General features: G+C 42.8%; 1 non-coding gene across 1 annotated transcript; it reads left to right on the top strand.

The window, feature by feature from the left end:
• The first annotated feature begins 458 nt into the window (after positions 1–458).
• Trnar-ucu (transfer RNA arginine (anticodon UCU)) lies at positions 459–532 on the top strand. The gene has a single exon. It is a non-coding gene; the product is annotated as a tRNA-Arg (tRNA).
• Positions 533–8,414: the final 7,882 nt, after the last annotated feature.

The following is an 8,414-nucleotide window of genomic DNA, read 5'->3' on the forward strand; positions in this document are numbered from 1 at the left end:
TCCTGATTGCCTCAGCTTTCCCCAGCCCTTGCCTGAGAATATCTGGACCAGGATGAAACCACAGTGAGGAAATGGGGGTGGAAGTAGAGATGGCTTCTGCCTTCTCCGCCAGGCTGGGTGTACTCTGCTTCATTAGCATGAGAATAGAGAGACTTTCCCGTTATCCTCCCTTAGGGATGGAGAGCAATAGCCAGCAAAGGCTCCTGCTCTGTCCTCCTCTTTTAGGGATCCTGGGACTTGGGAAATGACTGCTGTCACATTCCTCCGATCCTCTGAGGAACCAAATACTCACAATATTGAGAAAAGCTTTGATGGAGCCGGCTGGTGGATCTCCACTCCAGATTTTCCAGCTGTCCCTGTCCCCCCCACCGCTCAGAGAGCAGGATGCTGAGATGGCTCGGTGATGCAGAAGGTATGTGCTTTTTCAGTTCTGGTGCTGATGCTGTGTGTGTGGTGAGGTCTCTGTGGCGCAATGGACGAGCGCGCTGGACTTCTAATCCAGAGGTTCCGGGTTCGAGTCCCGGCAGAGATGATCACCTGGCATGTGCCTCTTTTGTTTTGAATGCTGCCATGCTACGTTGGTAATTATATTTATTCCTCCCTAGAGGCTCTGGGGAGAGAAACAGAAGCCTTTTGCTTGGGAATCCTAGACCTTCTCTTCCCTTTGCCTCCCTCCATCTTTATTCTTTCTCTCTTCCTTCTTAGCTGGTTTTCATTATCTAGTGGAGGCTAGGATGTCTGCTACATCTTTCTTCTCAGCTGATACAATCTTTTACTTCACAATGATATAATAGGCACAGAATAACTAAGATGCCTGGTCACAGGTTTTTATAACCACTGTGGTTCTTACCTTCTCTCTCTGAGAATGCTGAGGGCAGATTGACCCCCATGCAAAGAGGAAAAGGTCAATCGTTCTCTAAGATAATGTGCATTTTAACCAAAGTGCTCCTTTTGGGGTCAGGGGACAGCTGGGGTTCATACAGAGGGTCATTTCTTACCCTTTTTGCCAGCTATGATTTTATATTCGTAGCACTTTGGATGCTATGGCTCATCACTCACATGTCCGTCTGTAAGGTGAAATGCAATTATGCTCTGCTCTTTGTCCCGGTGGAATAAGCTACAAAACATCCAACTAATTGCCAGGAGCAAGTTAGCTGAGTTTATCCCCAGGAAGTTAAAGGTCTCCCTTAAGTGCTCCTTAATGTGAAGTTTGTTGTGCTTTACCTACATGTATGTGAATGTCATTTTTATAATTTCCAACCAGCTGTTTTCTCACCCCCTTGCATCCCTCATTAACTTCTGTCAGCTTTCTGGGTCTCATCTGACAGGCTGCATTCAACCAGATTGGGAGCCTGGTCTGACTAGGCTGTAGCTGGGGTTTCTATTTGGAGCTGGCCTGGCTCCCCCACTTGCACATTGCTGCTGCTATATATGATTATTTGGATGGCGCTGCCCTTGCCAAGAACTGACCTCCACCTCAGGTGATCCTGAGAAACCTGAGAAGACACCTTCCTTTGCTTGCTGGCCAGAGGCAGCATCTCTACCACGTGGGACTTCTTGGAAAGGAGACCAGAGGACACACTCACTCCCATGCACTCTGAGGAAGCTGGGGCAGGAGGAAGGAGGGTGCGTATTGGGGCATAACCAAACCATGTTAAGGGTTGAGGAACTGATAACACAGAATCAAACTGTGGATAAAGGCAGGAGCTTTCTCCTCTGAAATGGGCATATTTGCAGGAAGTTGAAACTTCTGCCCGTCTTTTGAAGCAGTCTCATTTTGAAGGGACTGAAGATTCTTGTAGTCAGAGCCAACAGAACCACCTTTCTGAGTTATCTGAGAGGATGCCAGTCACATATTACTCATCAGTCCTTTGCAGCCCATAGTTGAGACCAGAAATACCCCCCCAAATCCCTTCATGGAGCATTTTATTTGTTGTTAAATTGACAAATTCTTTCTCATTTGTTTTGAACTCCAAGCTGAAAGAAAAATATTAGTGTATGTGGAGAAAGGGGTAGGAGGAAGTAGAAGGAGTTTAGGGAACGGATGAGTCATATTTTCCAACCCTAATCTCAATATCACATATGTCTTTCTCGTTCCCCACCTCAGATCACTGGTTAGCAACAGGAAAAGTTCAGAGGGTGCGAAGGAGGATGTTTCCATGTGCACTGTCAAATGTCAGAACAAGGACATGGGCTCATTCAGTGTCATCCTAAGCTTCTCATGTCTGCAAAATTCACAAGATTAATAATTGGCTGTCATGGAATCCTAAGGACCAAGGATAAGAGTGAAATCAGGGAAAGGTATGAGTACCCAAGTAGGCTTTGCTCTGGGGTTCATTCATGCTTGACCATGATGTGATATGGTCAGCTCCTCTTGTGAAGTTCTGTGCCCCTAGCCTGCCTTGAGCCTTCCTTGCTGATTTCTAACTTAGAATCAGAGGGCCTTGGCATATGTCACAACTACCTTCTGAACTTCATTTTGCTAATTTATAGAGACAATATGGTCTTTCCTACAAATATGAAAATCAATGAGAAAGTCCATTGTGTACCTCTGTATGAATATGAAGCCTCTGTTTCTTTACATTTTTTTCCCCCATCTCTCTCTCTCTCTCTCTGCATGTGGGAAAGATGCCTGGCCACAGAGTAATGGCGTGTGAGGGTTTCAAGTCATCACTTCTGTGTGCGGTCATCTGACACTGGGGCTAATTTGGGACACCTAGGAAAGAAAACTAACAGGATGTTCCTAGCTGGGAGGGTCTTTCTGAAGACAATGATCCCTCTGTGCCTCCAATAAGGGGACTTTTCTTCTCATCTAGCTAGGTGGAGACATTTGCTAGTCACTTCTTTTAAAGGATCCAGAAGTTTCCACATACTTAAACCTCACTTAGCTTTTTGGCTCTATGTGTTGTCCATCCCTGAGGGGTGATGTTTTGGGAACTTGAAGAACATTGATTTTTTTTTTTTGTCTATATTGATTCTTCTTATAAAAGTTCTTCTCTATATGATAACAATTTTCCTTTTACTACATGAGAGAAAGTTCCTAACGAATGAATATTATAACTATTGCATTTCAAAGATATTCAAAATACAAAATAGAAAGAGATTTTTTTTTATAAGTTACTACACTGTGTGGCTCAAATGCTTTAGAGGTACTGAAGCTGATTATTAATTGCCAAGTATGTGGGTAGATCTGTCTTATTTATTACTGTATTCTTGGTGCCTGAAATATGCTGGGCATTTGATGGATATATTTGAAAGAATTAATGCTGATTTAGACTGGCTATGAATTATGAAGATAGGAGCAAGAAAGCGATTCCTCTTAGCTCCTAGGGAGCAGGAATATCTTCATGCATTAATTCATTCTCTTAACACTATTTATTACATACTCACTTTGCACCATTTCCCATCATTCCAGGCACTTGCATCCAACATAGCAGCCCTCACATCTCTTGTAGATGCATATTATGATAAGACAAAAATGATAGGTAAATAAATACTACCATAGAATTTGAGGTTAGATAGGTGCTATGAAGGAATTTTAGGGATGAGTGGGGTAGAGAATGGAATGAAGAGTAGTGATTCTGGGGGACCTTTGGAAGGGGTGATATCTGAGTGAGTATTTGAATGAAGAGGGATTAGATGAGATTCAGATGTCAGGAACTTTGCAGGAAGAGATGGTAAGATCAAGACATCTTAGATAGGGTCCAGTTTGAGTGGAAAGTCCAAAGGTTGGTGTGGTGGGATGGTGAGATAAATTTAGAGATTAAGAGTAACAGTGTCACAGAATGATGCCACACTTACTCAACCTAGTTAAATCCAGTATTTTCTCACATTTCCTCTACTATCCTCAAATGAAATTCACAGGTAATGTAGCCTTCCTATTCTTATAATTAAAATATAATTTAGAGGTAAACATAACTCTGCTACTTAGGTAGCTGAAACAAACCCATGGAATGTCCTAATAATTGTAGCATAAGAAATAAAAAGGAAGGTTGGGCGGTGGTGGCACACGCCTTTAATCCCAGCACTTGGGAGGCAGGGGCTGGCAGATCTCTGAGTTCAAGGCCAGTCTGGTCTACAGAGCATGATACAGGATGCGCTTCAAAGCTACACAGAGAAACCCTACCTCCATAAATAAATAAATAAACAAACAAACAAATAAATAAATAAGGAGATGCACCTGTAATACTGTTTTAGTAAGTGAAGGCAACAGTTGTCGTCTTTTTCCATATGAAGCATCTCTGTGAATCTACATAGCAGCCACACAGGCAAAGCAGTGTTGGCATGCTGATAGCTGGCTTAGCTATGGGAGACATAATCCCCAGCACTGGTGATTCCCTAAGGCAATGAACACCTTTTCTTACTGCTTTTTCTTAAAACCAAAATGAAGTACTATTTTTTCTCAAAGTGAAGAGCACATGAGGCATGTGAATTCTTGGAAATTTTAAGAATTTTCTAGGCATACTCAACCTTTCATCCATGTCATGTGATGTTGTCAACCACAAATTTCATCTCTAGAACTACATGGTTGAGTTCCACAGCAGAAATAAAATTGCAAAAATAAAAAATAAAAATTCTTAGTGATTTATGTAAGTTTATGTTGTTGTCTTGGGCTGTGTTCATAGCTATCCTGGGTGCATGAAACCAATGGACTGCGGTTTGGGCATGCCTGAAACCATAATGAAAACAAGGTTTTTATGTGTGAAAACAAGTTAGACTGCAGGCTCAGATATCAACCAAAAAGCTTTTAATAGGTCATTAGAGAGAAGTATGTGACAAGGGAAAGGCTTTGTGTGAGATACTCCTGACGATGGCAAGAAGTAAAATTCCCAGGTATCCATTGTCTCTACACTTAGAAGTGGTTCCCCGTTCCTTATGACAAGAGAAAGTACTCTACCAAATTTTCAAACCACTTTTGGGGAACAGTTCCAGAGCCTTGGATAAATACTGACAAGGGGCTTATTGGTTAGGCTTGCCTATGGGCTAGTGATAATGTGTGGGCCATATTGGTGAGTTTCAAAAGAGAAATGGGTTGGCAAGCTGAAAGCTTAATTTTGACTATCGGTAGAGGATAGGCACGGTTTGAGATGCAGGCAGGTCTCCAGGTCTGCTGGGCCCCTAGGCTTGCAGAGGCATCAGAGCAAGGCAATGTGGCATCCAATAGTTGTCACCTACAAGAGAAAATGTTTATTTTGCTCGCATTTGAAATTAATATCAAAGGGATGTTTCTTCCTAAAACAGTCCTGTGTTAATGCCCTCAGTAGTCCTGAAATTATAAGGGGATAGGACCCCTTTAACTTCTTTATGCCATCCTTCGTGGTTGGGTGGGTCATAGAACAAAACAAAACAAAAGCTTTTTCCCGTGATAAAGACATTTTTCGGTGATGAATCCTTTGAGATAATAAATGGCAAGACATGGAGTATTAGGATAAGGTAAATTGAAAACCCCGAGTACAGTAAAAGTAGCACTAGCCTCGGTCTGAATCTGAAGGTTTGCTGTTTCCCTGGGGACACATGTTAGACCTCTCAGAGCTTTGATTTGCTCACTTAAAAAAAATGACCTGTGCAGAAGACAGAATTGAATAAGGTAAAATATAAACGTGTCTAGACACTTTGCACTGTAAAGGCCCCACACACACACTCATTTTTCTTTTGTTTATGGGTGACTCTTTCAACCAATCTTCAGATTGTGTATATTGAGGGTTTGTGGGATTTAGCTGGGGTCAAGAATCTGGCTCCTGAAAATGCTTTCACTTTTCCGGTCGTGGAGTTCCGGTAGACATAAAGAAATGCACAGCCTATTTTAAATAGTCATTCTATTCCAAGAACATTTGCTCCCCGAGTTTCTCTCCAGGGGTTCAAGTGCAATAGTCCTTGTGGTGGCCCCAGAAGCTGAGTTTCCTAGGTCTTGTGTGAAGGTCATACAAGGTCTTAGGGTGTCAGGCAGAGCTTCAAAGTGAGGAAGGAGGGCAGGCATGTCTGTCTACAAAAGGTAAGTAGGTGTCTTGAGAGATGGAATTAGGCTAAAAGCAAATGCCTGGGGAGCTGGCAGGAGATTCGGAAGTGGCTGCTGCATTACTGGCCAGGGACCTTTCTGGAGAATTCCCTGCCATGGATTCAGCTCTGTCTGACTCTCCGTAGCACATCTGCTGGGAGTCGCTAACAGCCCCTAATAATCCTGTCTTCCTTTGGCTGCCTCTACAGACCACTTTTCAGGAAATGTACCACCGAAAATAGCAGACAATTTAGAACCAGTTAAATTTATTTTGAGCAAACATGAAAGGTTTTTTCTTTCCCCTTTTCCAGCTATGTACAAACTTCTAACAGAGCTTTTTAATTTTTTACTTAAATGTGCGTCTAATGGAAGAAGAGAGTGATTGCTCACTCCCAGGATTCAGGCAGCAGGTCCTAAAGGGACCTGCGTCGAGCACAGTTCTCTGAAGTCTTAGACTTTTGTGATCATTTAGTAGAGATTTGAGTTCTCCTTGATTTTATCTGTCCTTTTGAGATCCAACAGCTACTATTTGATCTCCAATCTTGGCACAGAAGTGACACCTGGCACGCCTCCTAACACTTCCTGGAATGCACGAGTTATAAAGGCAGTTATATTAATATTAAAATGAGTTTGGGGTCCCTGAGCACCTACTTAGAGATGAAAGAGGAAGTGTCTAGATACAGGTTAGGTGGCAAGAAACACACAAGTTCATGTAAATAAACATCAAATCATTTATTCATCTGACAAATATTAATTTAGTATGCACTAGGTACAAAACACCAAGCCAAGGACAGTGGTGAACCAAATGAGATTATTCCATGTACATCACCTGAATTTGAACTGTGGACTGTAAATGTGGGGAGATCTCCATGGAGAATGAGAGGTTGTGCAGTGGAGAGTGGGCTTTTCTAGAGGCCACGCAAATGCCTTTGGGGGGTGTGTCCCTTGACTTGAAGTGATAAGCAGGAAATGGCCCAGTTAACAACTAAGAAAAAGCTTTCTTGATAGAGCACACAAAGGTCTTGTGGTGGGAGGGAAAATGTCTGGTCTAAAGGACTGAAAAACAGCTTTATTTGACTATAAGGCCTAATGGAGAAGGAGATTTGGTAGGAAGCTGGGTGGAGAACTAAGAGGAAAGACCCTGGAGGGTCCTATGGTCCCTGGAAGACATTTTGCTCTTTAATCGCAAAAAAAAAAAAAAAAAAAAAAAAAACCAACAACAACAACAAAAACCCAAAAACAAAAGCAAGGAAACAAACAAAAAACCTGCAGAGACTAACTGACATTAGAGACTAGCAAGACCAGTATTGTGTTTTGGAACAATTGCCCCTGCTAGTGCTGAGAGAACAGGGCAGACAACTACCAGGAACCATGCCTGGAACACAGTAGAGGATCCCACCAGAAGCTGCGAAAGCCACGTTGAGATGGATTAAATTAACAGCTCATGGTGGCTATGAGAGACGCAGGTGACCTAGGGGTGTCTTCGAAGCGAGATTGCAGGAGTTGTTCATGTTTTGGAAATGGTGTAGAGGGGTGGGAGCTGACAAGAAGGGCTCCAGTTTTGTAATCTGTGGACCACTTCCTAATCTAGGAAAGGGAGAAGGCAATCTGAGGGAGGAAAGGATTAGTTTAATTCAGAGCTTTTGTTTTTGAGGTACTTTCGAGTTAGCTCAGGGAAAATATCACACTTCTCTCTGGAGAAAGGACGTAAGAGCGAACTAAGAAACCCCAGTGTGGAATGACAGAGGAGAGAGGACTGAGAGAAAGGTTGGCAAGGGGAAGAAGACAGCAGGGAAGCAGCATTGCAGCGGCTGGAGCAGCGGCTGGAAATGTGCAAGCCGTGATATGGCTGAGTGTCCCACGCGACTGCGACATCAACTCAACAATAATGAAAACATGTCCATCAAAGTGACTTGGAGGTCCTTGATGGAAGATATTAAGATGCAGTGGAGCAGGAGGTAAAAATGAGATTGGAAGGGACAGCAGAGGAAGTGGAGGGGAAGAAATTGAGCCCAGGCATGCATGCAGCGTGCGCCTGAGAGTTTGACTGTTAGAAGTTAGAAGGGTTGAGCTGGAAAAAGGGGAGGCATCTGAGAAGACTTGCTTGTTTGTAACTGTGTATTGTGGGACTTTGCCCTTAATAAATAGATAATACGTACATAAATAAATAGCTAGAAAAGTATTGTAAAATCCCACTATACCGGTCACTGAATTTCAAAGTTAGCTATTTACCGCTACTGTGCTGGAGACTGAACCTAGGTCCAGTATGTGAGAGGCAAGCACTCTGACCCTGAGCCCCAACTCCAGCTCACCACTAATGAATTTCAGCAACGATGGGTTCAAGGCCAAACTGGTTGTATATACAGCTCCACTTACTTCATTTGTATTTCAGTAGGAGAGATGGGAATATATCTTAAGC

The sequence above is a fragment of the Peromyscus maniculatus genome, chromosome 11 (assembly GCF_049852395.1).
Source record: "Peromyscus maniculatus bairdii isolate BWxNUB_F1_BW_parent chromosome 11, HU_Pman_BW_mat_3.1, whole genome shotgun sequence".
NCBI lineage: Eukaryota > Metazoa > Chordata > Mammalia > Rodentia > Cricetidae > Peromyscus > Peromyscus maniculatus.